Source organism: Engystomops pustulosus, chromosome 9, assembly GCF_040894005.1.
Source record: "Engystomops pustulosus chromosome 9, aEngPut4.maternal, whole genome shotgun sequence".
NCBI lineage: Eukaryota > Metazoa > Chordata > Amphibia > Anura > Leptodactylidae > Engystomops > Engystomops pustulosus.
The window spans coordinates 64,371,217-64,384,782 of NC_092419.1; the positions used below are offsets into that span (position 1 = coordinate 64,371,217).

The 13,566-nt window shown below is 45.0% G+C and overlaps 34 pseudogenes; all 34 read left to right on the forward strand.

The window, feature by feature from the left end:
- Window positions 1-1,654: 1,654 nt before the first annotated feature.
- On the forward strand, window positions 1,655-1,772 carry LOC140098355 (5S ribosomal RNA; annotated as a pseudogene).
- A 638-nt stretch (window positions 1,773-2,410) lies between these two features.
- Window positions 2,411-2,529, forward strand: LOC140083946 (5S ribosomal RNA; annotated as a pseudogene).
- A 626-nt stretch (window positions 2,530-3,155) lies between these two features.
- On the forward strand, window positions 3,156-3,274 carry LOC140082807 (5S ribosomal RNA; annotated as a pseudogene).
- A 70-nt stretch (window positions 3,275-3,344) lies between these two features.
- Window positions 3,345-3,463, forward strand: LOC140089616 (5S ribosomal RNA; annotated as a pseudogene).
- Window positions 3,464-3,910: 447 nt separating this feature from the next.
- On the forward strand, window positions 3,911-4,029 carry LOC140092879 (5S ribosomal RNA; annotated as a pseudogene).
- Window positions 4,030-4,288: 259 nt separating this feature from the next.
- On the forward strand, window positions 4,289-4,407 carry LOC140089202 (5S ribosomal RNA; annotated as a pseudogene).
- Window positions 4,408-5,233: 826 nt separating this feature from the next.
- Window positions 5,234-5,352, forward strand: LOC140078412 (5S ribosomal RNA; annotated as a pseudogene).
- A 637-nt stretch (window positions 5,353-5,989) lies between these two features.
- LOC140097865 (5S ribosomal RNA) lies at window positions 5,990-6,108 on the forward strand (annotated as a pseudogene).
- Window positions 6,109-6,178: 70 nt separating this feature from the next.
- On the forward strand, window positions 6,179-6,297 carry LOC140097613 (5S ribosomal RNA; annotated as a pseudogene).
- Window positions 6,298-6,555: 258 nt separating this feature from the next.
- On the forward strand, window positions 6,556-6,674 carry LOC140094919 (5S ribosomal RNA; annotated as a pseudogene).
- A 69-nt stretch (window positions 6,675-6,743) lies between these two features.
- LOC140093541 (5S ribosomal RNA) lies at window positions 6,744-6,862 on the forward strand (annotated as a pseudogene).
- A 447-nt stretch (window positions 6,863-7,309) lies between these two features.
- Window positions 7,310-7,428, forward strand: LOC140092763 (5S ribosomal RNA; annotated as a pseudogene).
- A 69-nt stretch (window positions 7,429-7,497) lies between these two features.
- On the forward strand, window positions 7,498-7,616 carry LOC140094049 (5S ribosomal RNA; annotated as a pseudogene).
- A 70-nt stretch (window positions 7,617-7,686) lies between these two features.
- On the forward strand, window positions 7,687-7,805 carry LOC140095206 (5S ribosomal RNA; annotated as a pseudogene).
- Window positions 7,806-8,253: 448 nt separating this feature from the next.
- Window positions 8,254-8,372, forward strand: LOC140086768 (5S ribosomal RNA; annotated as a pseudogene).
- Window positions 8,373-8,442: 70 nt separating this feature from the next.
- On the forward strand, window positions 8,443-8,561 carry LOC140093542 (5S ribosomal RNA; annotated as a pseudogene).
- Window positions 8,562-8,630: 69 nt separating this feature from the next.
- On the forward strand, window positions 8,631-8,749 carry LOC140089175 (5S ribosomal RNA; annotated as a pseudogene).
- Window positions 8,750-9,008: 259 nt separating this feature from the next.
- On the forward strand, window positions 9,009-9,127 carry LOC140095318 (5S ribosomal RNA; annotated as a pseudogene).
- Window positions 9,128-9,197: 70 nt separating this feature from the next.
- LOC140083548 (5S ribosomal RNA) lies at window positions 9,198-9,316 on the forward strand (annotated as a pseudogene).
- Window positions 9,317-9,385: 69 nt separating this feature from the next.
- Window positions 9,386-9,504, forward strand: LOC140094061 (5S ribosomal RNA; annotated as a pseudogene).
- Window positions 9,505-9,574: 70 nt separating this feature from the next.
- Window positions 9,575-9,693, forward strand: LOC140096349 (5S ribosomal RNA; annotated as a pseudogene).
- Window positions 9,694-9,763: 70 nt separating this feature from the next.
- On the forward strand, window positions 9,764-9,882 carry LOC140083559 (5S ribosomal RNA; annotated as a pseudogene).
- A 69-nt stretch (window positions 9,883-9,951) lies between these two features.
- On the forward strand, window positions 9,952-10,070 carry LOC140094074 (5S ribosomal RNA; annotated as a pseudogene).
- A 70-nt stretch (window positions 10,071-10,140) lies between these two features.
- On the forward strand, window positions 10,141-10,259 carry LOC140096350 (5S ribosomal RNA; annotated as a pseudogene).
- Window positions 10,260-10,329: 70 nt separating this feature from the next.
- Window positions 10,330-10,448, forward strand: LOC140083570 (5S ribosomal RNA; annotated as a pseudogene).
- Window positions 10,449-10,517: 69 nt separating this feature from the next.
- Window positions 10,518-10,636, forward strand: LOC140079440 (5S ribosomal RNA; annotated as a pseudogene).
- A 70-nt stretch (window positions 10,637-10,706) lies between these two features.
- LOC140082808 (5S ribosomal RNA) lies at window positions 10,707-10,825 on the forward strand (annotated as a pseudogene).
- A 448-nt stretch (window positions 10,826-11,273) lies between these two features.
- LOC140083947 (5S ribosomal RNA) lies at window positions 11,274-11,392 on the forward strand (annotated as a pseudogene).
- A 259-nt stretch (window positions 11,393-11,651) lies between these two features.
- LOC140082809 (5S ribosomal RNA) lies at window positions 11,652-11,770 on the forward strand (annotated as a pseudogene).
- A 70-nt stretch (window positions 11,771-11,840) lies between these two features.
- Window positions 11,841-11,959, forward strand: LOC140089617 (5S ribosomal RNA; annotated as a pseudogene).
- Window positions 11,960-12,406: 447 nt separating this feature from the next.
- On the forward strand, window positions 12,407-12,525 carry LOC140096203 (5S ribosomal RNA; annotated as a pseudogene).
- Window positions 12,526-12,784: 259 nt separating this feature from the next.
- LOC140082810 (5S ribosomal RNA) lies at window positions 12,785-12,903 on the forward strand (annotated as a pseudogene).
- Window positions 12,904-12,973: 70 nt separating this feature from the next.
- LOC140079441 (5S ribosomal RNA) lies at window positions 12,974-13,092 on the forward strand (annotated as a pseudogene).
- A 259-nt stretch (window positions 13,093-13,351) lies between these two features.
- Window positions 13,352-13,470, forward strand: LOC140089203 (5S ribosomal RNA; annotated as a pseudogene).
- The last annotated feature ends 96 nt before the right edge of the window (window positions 13,471-13,566 follow it).

Sequence of the window (13,566 nt, forward strand, 5' to 3'; positions counted from 1 at the left end):
GCAGCAGCAATGCAGCTTAAGGCTTGGCAAGTACCAGCATGGGAGACTGGCTGGGAATCCCAAGTTCCGTTGACCTTTTTGAACCTGAAAATTGTGTTAGTTTCTCTATGAGATAGTAAAAGAAGGTTCAAATTGAACAGCTGCTGTCAACGGCCATTCTAAGCTGAATGAGCCTGCTCTCGTCAGATCACAGCAGCAATGCAGCTTAAGGCTTGACAAGTACCAGCATGGGAGACTGGCTGGGAATCCCAAGTTCTGTTGACCTTTTTGAACCTGAAAATTGTGTTAGTTTCTCTATGAGATAGTTAAAGAAGGTTCAAATTGAACAGCTGCTGTCAATGGCCATTCTAAGCTGAATGTGCCTGCTCTCGTCAGATCGCAGCAGCATTGCAGCTTAAGGCTTGGCAAGTACCAGCATGGGAGACTGGGTAGGAATCCCAAGATCCGTTGACCTTTTTGAATCTGAAAATTGAGTTATTTTCTCTATGAGATAGTAAAAGAAGGTTCAAATTGAATAGCTGCTGTCAACGGCAATTCTAAGCTGAATGTGCCTGCTCTCGTCAGATCACAGCAGCAATGCAGCTTAAGGCTTGGCAAGTACCAGCATGGGAGACTGGCTGGGAATCCCAAGTTCTGTTGACCTTTTTGAACCTGAAAATTGTGTTAGTTTCTCTATGAGATAGTTAAAGAAGGTTCAAATTGAACAGCTGCTGTCAACGGCCATTCTAAGCTGAATGTGCCTGCTCTCGTCAGATCGCAGCAGCAATGCAGCTTAAGGCTTGGCAAGTACCAGCATGGGAGACTGGCTGGGAATTCCAAGTTCCGTTGACCTTTTTGAACCTGAAAATGTGTTAGTTTGTCTATGAGATAGTAAAAGAAGGTTCAAATTGAACAGCTGCTGTCAACGGCCATTCTAAGCTGAATGTGCCTGATCTCGTCAGATCGCAGCAGCAATGCAGCTTAAGGCTTGGCAAGTACCAGCATGGGAGACTGGCTGGGAATCCCAAGTTCCGTTGACCTTTTTGAACCTGAAAATTGTGTTAGTTTCTCTATGAGATAGTAAAAGAAGGTTCAAATTGAACAGCTGCTGTCAACGGCCATTCTAAGCTGAATGAGCCTGCTCTCGTCAGATCACAGCAGCAATGCAGCTTAAGGCTTGACAAGTACCAGCATGGGAGACTGGCTGGGAATCCCAAGTTCTGTTGACCTTTTTGAACCTGAAAATTGTGTTAGTTTCTCTATGAGATAGTTAAAGAAGGTTCAAATTGAACAGCTGCTGTCAACGGCCATTCTAAGCTGAATGTGCCTGCTCTCGTCAGATCGCAGCAGCAATGCAGCTTAAGGCTTGGCAAGTACCAGCATGGGAGACTGGCTGGGAATTCCAAGTTCCGTTGACCTTTTTGAACCTGAAAATGTGTTAGTTTCTCTATGAGATAGTAAAAGAAGGTTCAAATTGAACAGCTGCTGTCAACGGCCATTCTAAGCTGAATGTGTGTGCTCTTTTCAGATCGCAGCAGCAATGCAGCTTAAGGCTTGGCAAGTACCAGCATGGGAGACTGGCTGGGAATTCCAAGTTCCGTTGACCTTTTTGAACCTGAAAATGTGTTAGTTTCTCTATGAGATAGTAAAAGAAGGTTCAAATTGAACAGCTGCTGTCAACGGCCATTCTAAGCTGAATGTGCCTGCTCTCGTCAGATCGCAGCAGCAATGCAGCTTAAGGCTTGGCAAGTACCAGCATGGGAGACTGTCTGGGAATCCCAAGTTCCGTTGACCTTTTTGAACCTGAAAATTGTGTTAGTTTCTCTATGAGATAGTAAAAGAAGGTTCAAATTGAACAGCTGCTGTCAATGGCCATTCTAAGCTGAATGTGCCTGCTCTCGTCAGATCGCAGCAGCAATGCAGCTTAAGGCTTGGCAAGTACCAGCATGGGAGACTGGCTGGGAATCCCAAGTTCCGTTGACCTTTTTGAACCTGAAAATTGTGTTAGTTTCTCTATGAGATAGTAAAAGAAGGTTCAAATTGAAAAGCTGCTGTCAACGGCCATTCAAAGCGGAATGTGCGTGCTCTTGTCAGATCGCAGCAGCGATGCAGCTTAAGGCTTGGCAAATACCAGCATGGGAGACTGGCTGGGAATCCCAAGTTCTGGTGACCTTTTTGAACCTTAAAATTGTGTTAGTTTCTCTATGAGATAGTAGAAGAAGGTTCAAATTGAACAACTGCTGTCAACGGCCATTCTAAGCTGAATGTGTGTGCTCTTTTCAGATCGCAGCAGCGATGCAGCTTAAGGCTTGGCAAGTACCAGCATGGGAGACTGGCTGGGAATCCCAAGTTCTGTTGACCTTTATGAACCTGAAAATTGTGTTAGTTTCTCTATGAGATAGTAAAAGAAGGTTCAAATTGAACAGCTGCTGTCAACGGCAATTCTAAGCTGAATGTGCCTGCTCTCGTCAGATCGCAGCAGCAATGCAGCTTAAGGCTTGGCAAGTACCAGCATGGGAGACTGGCTGGGAATCCCAAGTTCCGTTGACCGTTTTGAACCTGAAAATTGTGTTAGTTTCTCTATGAGATAGCAAAAGAAGGTTCAAATTGAACAGCTGCTGTCAACGGCCATTCTAAGCTGAATGTGCCTGCTCTCGTCAGATCGCAGCAGCAATGCAGCTTAAGGCTTGGCAAGTACCAGCATGGGAGACTGGCTTGGAATCCCAAGTTCTGGTGACCTTTTTGAACCTGAAATTTGTGTTAGTTTCTCTATGAGATAGCAAAAGAAGGTTCAAATTGAACAGCTGCTGTCAATGGCCATTCTAAGCTGAATGTGCGTGCTCTTGTCAGATCGCAGCTTAAGGCTTGGCAAGTACCAGCATGGGAGACTGGCTTGGAATCCCAAGTTCTGGTGACCTTTTTGAACCTGAAAATTGTGTTAGTTTCTCTATGAGATAGCAAAAGAAGGTTCAAATTGAACAGCTGCTGTCAATGGCCATTCTAAGCTGAATGTGCCTGCTCTTGACAGATTGCAGCAGCAATGCAGCTTAAGGCTTGGCAAGTACCAGCATGGGAGACTGGCTTGGAATCCCAAGTTCTGGTGACCTTTTTGAACCTGAAAATTGTGTTAGTTTCTATATGAGATAGTAGAAGAAGGTTCAAATTGAACAACTGCTGTCAATGGCCATTCTAAGCTGAATGTGCCTGCTCTCGTCAGATCGCAGCAGCAATGCAGCTTAAGGCTTGGCAAGTACCAGCATGGGAGACTGGCTGGGAATCCCAAGTTCCGTTGACCTTTTTGAACCTGAAAATTGTGTTAGTTTCTCTATGAGATAGTAAAAGAAGGTTCAAATTGAACAGCTGCTGTCAACGGCCATTCTAAGCTGAATGTGCCTGCTCTCGTCAGATTGCAGCAGCAATGCAGCTTAAGGCTTGGCAAGTACCAGCATGGGAGACTGGCTGGGAATCCCAAGTTCTGTTGACCTTTTTGAACCTGAAAATGTGTTAGTTTCTCTATGAGATAGTAAAAGAAGGTTCAAATTGAACAGCTGCTGTCAACGGCCATTCTAAGCTGAATGTGCGTGCTCTTGTCAGATCGCAGCAGCGATGCAGCTTAAGGCTTGGCAAGTACCAGCATGGGAGACTGGCTGGGAATCCCAAGTTCCGTTGCCCTTTTTGAACCTGAAAATTGTGTTAGTTTCTCTATGAGATAGTAAAAGAAGGTTCAAATTGAACACCTGCTGTCAACGGCCATTCTAAGCTGAATGTGCCTGCTCTTGTCAGATTGCAGCAGCGATGCAGCTTAAGGCTTGGCAAGTACCAGCATGGGAGACTGGCTTGGAATCCCAAGTTCTGGTGACCTTTTTGAACCTGAAAATTGTGTTAGTTTCTATATGAGATAGTAGAAGTAGGTTCAAATTGAACAACTGCTGTCAATGGCCATTCTAAGCTGAATGTGCCTGCTCTCGCCTGATCGCAGCAGCAATGCAGCTTAAGGCTTGGCAAGTACCAGCATGGGAGACTGGCTGGGAATCCCAAGTTCCGTTGACCTTTTTTAACCTGAAAATTGTGTTCGTTTCTCTATGAGATAGCAAAAGAAGGTTCAAATTGAACAGCTGCTGTCAACGGCCATTCTAAGCTGAATGTGCCTGCTCTTGTCAGATCGCAGCAACGATGCAGCTTAAGGCTTGGCAAGTACCAGCATGGGAGACTGGCTGGGAATCCCAAATTCTGTTTACCTTTTTGAACCTGAAAATTGTGTTAGTTTCTATATGAGATAGTAGAAGAAGGTTCAAATTGAACAACTGTTTTCAATGGCCATTCTAAGCTGAATGTGCCTGCTCTCGTCAGATCGCAGCAGCAATGCAGCTTAAGGCTTGGCAAGTACCAGCATGGGAGACTGGCTGGGAATCCCAAGTTCCGTTGACCTTTTTGAACCTGAAAATTGTGTTAGTTTCTCTATGAGATAGTAAAAGAAGGTTCAAATTGAACAGCTGCTGTCAACGGCCATTCTAAGCTGAATGTGCGTGCTCTTGTCAGATCGCAGCAGCGATGCAGCTTAAGGCTTGGCAAGTACCAGCATGGGAGACTGGCTTGGAATCCCAAGTTCTGGTGACCTTTTTGAACCTGAAAATTGTGTTAGTTTCTATATGAGATAGCAAAAGAAGGTTCAAATTGAACAGCTGCTGTCAACGGGCATTCTAAGCTGAATGTGCCTGCTCTCGTCAGATCGCAGCAGCAATGCAGCTTAAGGCTTGGCAAGTACCAGCATGGGAGACTGGCTGGGAATCACAAGTTCTGTTGACGTTTTTGAACCTGAAAATTGTGTTAGTTTCTCTATGAGATAGTAAAAGAAGGTTCAAATTGAACAGCTGCTGTCAACGGCCATTCTAAGCTGAATGTGCGTGCTCTTGTCAGATCGCAGCAGCGATGCAGCTTAAGGCTTGGCAAGTGCCAGCATGGGAGACTGGCTTGGAATCCCAAGTTCGGTTGACCTTTTTGAACTTGAAAATTGTTTTAGTTTCTCTATGAGATAGTAAAAGAAGGTTCAATTTGAAATGCTGCTGTCAACGGCCATTCTAAGCTGAATGTGCCTCCTCTCGTCAGATCGCAGCAGCAATGCAGATTAAGGCTTGGCAAGTACCAGCATGGGAGACTGGCTGGGAATCCCAAGTTCCGTTGACCTTTTTTAACCTGAAAATTGTGTTAGTTTCTCTATGAGATAGCAAAAGAAGGTTCAAATTGAACAGCTGCTGTCAACGGCCATTCTAAGCTGAATGTGCCTGCTCTCGTCAGATCGCAGCAGCAATGCAGCTTAAGGCTTGGCAAGTACCAGCATGGGAGACTGGCTGGGAATTCCAAGTTCTGTTGACCTTTTTGAAACTGAAAATTGTGTTAGTTTCTCTATGAGATAGTAAAAGAAGGTTCAAATTGAACATCTGCTGTCAACGGCCATTCTAAGCTGAATGTGCGTGCTCTTGTCAGATCGCAGCAGCGATGCAGCTTAAGGCTTGGCAAGTACCAGCATGGGAGACTTGCTTGGAATCCCAAGTTCTGTTGACCTTTTTGAACTTGAAAATTGTGTTAGTTTCTCTATGAGATAGTAAAAGAAGGTTCAAATTGAACAACTGCTGTCAACGGCCATTCTAAGCTGAATGTGTGAGCTCTTTTCAGATCGCAGCAGCGATGCAGCTTAAGGCTTGGCAAGTACCAGCATGGGAGACTGGCTGGGAATCCCAAGTTTTTGTGACTTTTTTGAACCTGAAAATTGTGTTAGTTTCTCTATGAGATAGTAGAAGAAGGTTCAAATTGAACAACTGCTGTCAACGGCCATGCTAAGCTGAATGTGTGTGCTCTTGTCAGATCGCAGCAGCGATGCAGCTTAAGGCTTGGCAAGTACCAGCATGGGAGACTGGCTGGGAATCCCAAGTTCTGTTGACTTTTTTGAACCTGAAATTTGTGTTAGTTTCTCTATGAGATAGTAAAAGAAGGTTCAAATTGAACAGCTGCTGTCAATGGCCATTCTAAGCTGAATGTGCCTGCTCTCGTCAGATCGCAGCAGCAATGCAGCTTAAGGCTTGGCAAGAACCAGCATGGGAGACTGGCTGGGAATCCCAAGTTCCGTTGACCTTTTTGAACCTGAAAATTGTGTTAGTTTCTCTATGAGATAGTAAAAGAAGGTTCAAATTGAAAAGCTGCTGTCAACGGCCATTCTAAGCTGAATGTGCCTGCTCTTGTCAGATTGCAGCAGCAATGCAGCTTAAGGCTTGGCAAGTACCAGCATGGGAGACTGGCTGGGAATCCCAAGTTCTGTTGACCTTTTTGAACCTGAAAATGTGTTAGTTTCTCTATGAGATAGTAAAAGAAGGTTCAAATTGAACAGCTGCTGTCAATGGCCATTCTAAGCTGACTTTGCCTGCTCTCGTCAGATCCCAGCAGCAATGCAACTTAAGGCTTGGCAAGTACCAGCATGGGAGACTGGCTGGGAATTCCAAGTTCTGTTGACCTTTTTGAACCTGAAAATTGTGTTAGTTTCTCTATGAGATAGTAAAAGAAGGTTCAAATTGAACAGTTGCTGTCAACGGCAATTCTAAGCTGAATGTGCCTGCTCTCGTCAGATTGCAGCAGCAATGCAGCTTAAGGCTTGGCAAGTACCAGCATGGGAGACTGGCTGGGAATCCCAAGTTCTGTTGACCTTTTTGAACCTGAAAATGTGTTAGTTTCTCTATGAGATAGTAAAAGAAGGTTCAAATTGAACAGCTGCTGTCAACGGCCATTCTAAGCTGAATTTGCCTGCTCTCGTCAGATCGCAGCAGCAATGCAACTTAAGGCTTGGCAAGTACCAGCATGGGAGACTGGCTGGGAATTCCAAGTTCCGTTGACCTTTTTGAACCAGAAAATGTGTTAGTTTCTCTATGAGATAGTAAAAGAAGGTTCAAATTGAACAGCTGCTGTCAACGGCCATTCTAAGCTGAATGTGCGTGCTCTTGTCAGATCGCAGCAGCGATGCAGCTTAAGGCTTGGCAAGTACCAGCATGGGAGACTGGCTTGGAATCCCAAATTCTGGTGACCTTTTTGAACCTGAAAATTGTGTTAGTTTCTCTATGAGATAGCAAAAGAGGGTTCAAATTGAACAGCTGCTGTCAACGGCCATTCTAAGCTGAATGTGCCTGCTCTTGTCAGATTGCAGCAGCAATGCAGCTTAAGGCTTGGCAAGTACCAGCATGGGAGACTGGCTTGGAATCCCAAGTTCTGGTGACCTTTTTGAACCTGAAAATTGTGTTAGTTTCTATATAAGATAGTAGAAGAAGGTTCAAATTGAACAACTGCTGTCAATGGCCATTCTAAGCTGAATGTGCCTGCTCTCGCCAGATCGCAGCAGCAATGCAGCTTAAGGCTTGGCAAGTACCAGCATGGGAGACTGGCTGGGAATTCCAAGTTCTGTTGACCTTTTTGAACCTGAAAATGTGTTAGTTTGTCTATGAGATAGTAAAAGAAGGTTCAAATTGAACAGCTCCTGTCAACGGCCATTCTAAGCTGAATGTGCCTGCTCTCGTCAGATCGCAGCAGCAATGCAGCTTAAGGCTTGGCAAGTACCAGCATGGGAGACTGGCTGGGAATCCCAAGTTCCGTTGACCTTTTTGAACCTGAAAATTGTGTTAGTTTCTCTATGAGATAGTAAAAGAAGGTTCAAATTGAACAGCTGCTGTCAACGGCCATTCTAAGCTGAATGAGCCTGCTCTCGTCAGATCACAGCAGCAATGCAGCTTAAGGCTTGGCAAGTACCAGCATGGGAGACTGGCTGGGAATCCCAAGTTCTGTTGACCTTTTTGAACCTGAAAATTGTGTTAGTTTCTCTATGAGATAGTAAAAGAAGGTTCAAATTGAAAAGCTGCTGTCAACGGCCATTCTAAGCGAAATGTGCGTGCTCTTGTCAGATCGCAGCAGCGATGCAGCTTAAGGCTTGGCAAATACCAGCATGGGAGACTGGCTGGGAATCCCAAGTTCTGGTGACCTTTTTGAACCTGAAAATTGTGTTAGTTTCTCTATGAGATAGTAGAAGAAGGTTCAAATTGAACAACTGCTGTCAACGGCCATTCTAAGCTGAATGTGTGTGCTCTTTTCAGATCGCAGCAGCGATGCAGCTTAAGGCTTGGCAAGTACCAGCATGGGAGACGGGCTGGGAATCTCAAGTTCTGTTGACCATTTTGAACCTGAAAATTGTGTTAGTTTCTCTATGAGATAGTAAAAGACGGTTCAAATTGAACAGCTGCTGTCAACGGCCATTCTAAGCTGAATGTGCCTGCTCTCGTCAGATCGCAGCAGCAATGCAGCTTAAGGCTTGGCAAGTACCAGCATGGGAGACTGGCTGGGAATCCTAAGTTCTGTTGACCTTTTTTAACCTGAAAATTGTGTTAGTTTCTATATGAGATAGTAAAAGAAGGTTCAAATTGAACAGCTGCTGTCAACGGCCATTCTAAGCTGAATTTGCCTGCTCTCGTCAGATCGCAGCAGCAATGCAACTTAAGGCTTGGCAAGTACCAGCATGGGAGACTGGCTGGGAATTCCAAGTTCCGTTGACCTTTTTGAACCTGAAAATGTGTTAGTTTCTCTATGAGATAGTAAAAGAAGGTTCAAATTGAACAGCTGCTGTCAACGGCCATTCTAACCTGAATGTGCCTGCTCTCGTCAGATCGCAGCAGCAATGCAGCTTAAGGCTTGGCAAGTACCAGCATGGGAGACTGGCTGGGAATCCCAAGTTCCGTTGACCTTTTTGAACCTGAAAATTGTGTTAGTTTCTCTATGAGATAGTAAAAGAAGGTTCAAATTGAACAGCTGCTGTCAATGGCCATTCTAAGCTGAATGTGCCTGCTCTCGTCAGATCGCAGCAGCATTGCAGCTTAAGGCTTGGCAAGTACCAGCATGGGAGACTGGGAAGGAATCCCAAGATCCGTTGACCTTTTTGAATCTGAAAATTGAGTTATTTTCTCTATGAGATAGTAAAAGAAGGTTCAAATTGAATAGCTGCTGTCAACGGCAATTCTAAGCTGAATGTGCCTGCTCTCGTCAGATCACAGCAGCAATGCAGCTTAAGGCTTGGCAAGTACCAGCATGGGAGACTGGCTGGGAATCCCAAGTTCTGTTGACCTTTTTGAACCTGAAAATTGTGTTAGTTTCTCTATGAGATAGTTAAAGAAGGTTCAAATTGAACAGCTGCTGTCAACGGCCATTCTAAGCTGAATGTGCCTGCTCTCGTCAGATCGCAGCAGCAATGCAGCTTAAGGCTTGGCAAGTACCAGCATGGGAGACTGGCTGGGAATTCCAAGTTCCGTTGACCTTTTTGAACCTGAAAATGTGTTAGTTTGTCTATGAGATAGTAAAAGAAGGTTCAAATTGAACAGCTGCTGTCAACGGCCATTCTAAGCTGAATGTGCCTGCTCTCGTCAGATCGCAGCAGCAATGCAGCTTAAGGCTTGGCAAGTACCAGCATGGGAGACTGGCTGGGAATCCCAAGTTCCGTTGACCTTTTTGAACCTGAAAATTGTGTTAGTTTCTCTATGAGATAGTAAAAGAAGGTTCAAATTGAACAGCTGCTGTCAACGGCCATTCTAAGCTGAATGAGCCTGCTCTCGTCAGATCACAGCAGCAATGCAGCTTAAGGCTTGACAAGTACCAGCATGGGAGACTGGCTGGGAATCCCAAGTTCTGTTGACCTTTTTGAACCTGAAAATTGTGTTAGTTTCTCTATGAGATAGTTAAAGAAGGTTCAAATTGAACAGCTGCTGTCAACGGCCATTCTAAGCTGAATGTGCCTGCTCTCGTCAGATCGCAGCAGCAATGCAGCTTAAGGCTTGGCAAGTACCAGCATGGGAGACTGGCTGGGAATTCCAAGTTCCGTTGACCTTTTTGAACCTGAAAATGTGTTAGTTTGTCTATGAGATAGTAAAAGAAGGTTCAAATTGAACAGCTGCTGTCAACGGCCATTCTAAGCTGAATGTGCCTGCTCTCGTCAGATCGCAGCAGCAATGCAGCTTAAGGCTTGGCAAGTACCAGCATGGGAGACTGGCTGGGAATCCCAAGTTCCGTTGACCTTTTTGAACCTGAAAATTGTGTTAGTTTCTCTATGAGATAGTAAAAGAAGGTTCAAATTGAACAGCTGCTGTCAACGGCCATTCTAAGCTGAATGAGCCTGCTCTCGTCAGATCACAGCAGCAATGCAGCTTAAGGCTTGACAAGTACCAGCATGGGAGACTGGCTGGGAATCCCAAGTTCTGTTGACCTTTTTGAACCTGAAAATTGTGTTAGTTTCTCTATGAGATAGTTAAAGAAGGTTCAAATTGAACAGCTGCTGTCAACGGCCATTCTAAGCTGAATGTGCCTGCTCTCGTCAGATCGCAGCAGCAATGCAGCTTAAGGCTTGGCAAGTACCAGCATGGGAGACTGGCTGGGAATTCCAAGTTCCGTTGACCTTTTTGAACCTGAAAATGTGTTAGTTTCTCTATGAGATAGTAAAAGAAGGTTCAAATTGAACAGCTGCCGTCAACGGCCATTCTAAGCTGAATGTGCCTGCTCTCGTCAGATCGCAGCAGCAATGCAGCTTAAGGCTTGGCAAGTACCAGCATGGGAGACTGGCTGGGAATCCCAAGTTCTGTTGACCTTTTTGAACCTGAAAATTGTGTTAGTTTCTCTATGAGATAGTAAAAGAAGGTTCAAATTGAACAGCTGCTGTCAATGGCCATTCTAAGCTGAATGTGCCTGCTCTCGTCAGATCGCAGCAGCAATGCAGCTTAAGGCTTGGCAAGTACCAGCATGGGAGACTGGCTGGGAATCCCAAGTTCCGTTGACCTTTTTGAACCTGAAAATTGTGTTAGTTTCTCTATGAGATAGTAAAAGAAGGTTCAAATTGAAAAGCTGCTGTCAACGGCCATTCAAAGCGGAATGTGCGTGCTCTTGTCAGATCGCAGCAGCGATGCAGCTTAAGGCTTGGCAAATACCAGCATGGGAGACTGGCTGGGAATCCCAAGTTCTGGTGACCTTTTTGAACCTTAAAATTGTGTTAGTTTCTCTATGAGATAGTAGAAGAAGGTTCAAATTGAACAACTGCTGTCAACGGCCATTCTAAGCTGAATGTGTGTGCTCTTTTCAGATCGCAGCAGCGATGCAGCTTAAGGCTTGGCAAGTACCAGCATGGGAGACTGGCTGGGAATCCCAAGTTCTGTTGACCTTTTTGAACCTGAAAATTGTGTTAGTTTCTCTATGAGATAGTAAAAGAAGGTTCAAATTGAACAGCTGCTGTCAACGGCAATTCTAAGCTGAATGTGCCTGCTCTCGTCAGATCGCAGCAGCAATGCAGCTTAAGGCTTGGCAAGTACCAGCATGGGAGACTGGCTGGGAATCCCAAGTTCCGTTGACCGTTTTGAACCTGAAAATTGTGTTAGTTTCTCTATGAGATAGCAAAAGAAGGTTCAAATTGAACAGCTGCTGTCAACGGCCATTCTAAGCTGAATGTGCCTGCTCTCGTCAGATCGCAGCAGCAATGCAGCTTAAGGGTTGGCAAGTACCAGCATGGGAGACTGGCTTGGAATCCCAAGTTCTGGTGACCTTTTTGAACCTGAAAATTGTGTTAGTTTCTATATGAGATAGTAGAAGAAGGTTCAAATTGAACAACTGCTGTCAATGGCCATTCTAAGCTGAATGTGCCTGCTCTCGTCAGATCGCAGCAGCAATGCAGCTTAAGGCTTGGCAAGTACCAGCATGGGAGACTGGCTGGGAATCCCAAGTTCCGTTGACCTTTTTGAACCTGAAAATTGTGTTAGTTTCTCTATGAGATAGTAAAAGAAGGTTCAAATTGAACAGCTGCTGTCAACGGCCATTCTAAGCTGAATGTGCCTGCTCTCGTCAGATTGCAGCAGCAATGCAGCTTAAGGCTTGGCAAGTACCAGCATGGGAGACTGGCTGGGAATCCCAAGTTCTGTTGACCTTTTTGAACCTGAAAATGTGTTAGTTTCTCTATGAGATAGTAAAAGAAGGTTCAAATTGAACAGCTGCTGTCAACGGCCATTCTAAGCTGAATGTGTGTGCTCTTGTCAGATCGCAGCAGCGATGCAGCTTAAGGTTTGGCAAGTACCAGCATGGGAGACTGGCTTGGAATCCCAAGTTCTGGTGACCTTTTTGAACCTGAAAATTGTGTTAGTTTCTCTATGAGATAGCAAAAGAAGGTTCAAATTGAACAGCTGCTGTCAATGGCCATTCTAAGCTGAATGTGCCTGCTCTTGTCAGATTGCAGCAGCAATGCAGCGTAAGGCTTGGCAAGTACCAGCATGGGAGACTGGCTTGGAATCCCAAGTTCTGGTGACCTTTTTGAACCTGAAAATTGTGTTAGTTTCTATATAAGATAGTAGAAGAAGGTTCAAATTGAACAACTGCTGTCAATGGCCATTCTAAGCTGAATGTGCCTGCTCTCGCCCGATCGCAGCAGCAATGCAGCTTAAGGCTTGGCAAGTACCAGCATGGGAGACTGGCTGGGAATCCCAAGTTCCGTTGCCCTTTTTGAACCTGAAAATTGTGTTAGTTTCTCTATGAGATAGTAAAAGAAGGTTCAAATTGAACAGCTGCTGTCAACGGCCATTCTAAGCTGAATGTGCGTGCTCTTGTCAGATCGCAGCAGCGATGCAGCTTAAGGCTTGGCAAGTACCAGCATGGGAGACTGGCTTGGAATCCCAAGTTCTGGTGACCTTTTTGAACCTGAAAATTGTGTTAGTTTCTATATGAGATAGTAGAAGAAGGTTCAAATTGAACAACTGCTGTCAATGGCCATTCTAAGCTGAATGTGCCTGCTCTCGTCAGATCGCAGCAGCAATGCAGCTTAAGGCTTGGCAAGTACCAGCATGGGAGACTGGCTGGGAATCCCAAGTTCCGTTGACCTTTTTTAACCTGAAAATTGTGTTCGTTTCTCTATGAGATAGCAAAAGAAGGTTCAAATTGAACAGCTGCTGTCAACGGCCATTCTAAGCTGAATGTGCCTGCTCTCGTCAGATCGCAGCAGCAATGCAGCTTAAGGCTTGGCAAGTACCAGCATGGGAGACTGGCTGGGAATCCCAAGTTCTGTTGACCTTTTTGAACCTGAAAATTGTGTTAGTTTCTCTATGAGATAGTAAAAGAAGGTTCAAATTGAACAGCTGCTGTCAACGGCCATTCTAAGCTGAATGTGTGTGCTCTTGTCAGATCGCAGCAACGATGCAGCTTAAGGCTTGGCAAGTACCAGCATGGGAGACTGGCTGGGAATCCCAAATTCCGTTTACCTTTTTGAACCTGAAAATTGTGTTAGTTTCTATATGAGATAGTAGAAGAAGGTTCAAATTGAACAACTGTTTTCAATGGCCATTCTAAGCTGAATGTGCCTGCTCTCGTCAGATCGCAGCAGCAATGCAGCTTAAGGCTTGGCAAGTACCAGCATGGGAGACTGGCTGGGAATCCCAAGTTCCGTTGACCCTTTTGAACCTGAAAATTGTGTTAGTTTCTCTATGAGATAGTAAAAGAAGGTTCAAATTGAACAGCTGCTGTCAACGGCCATTCTAAGCTGAATGT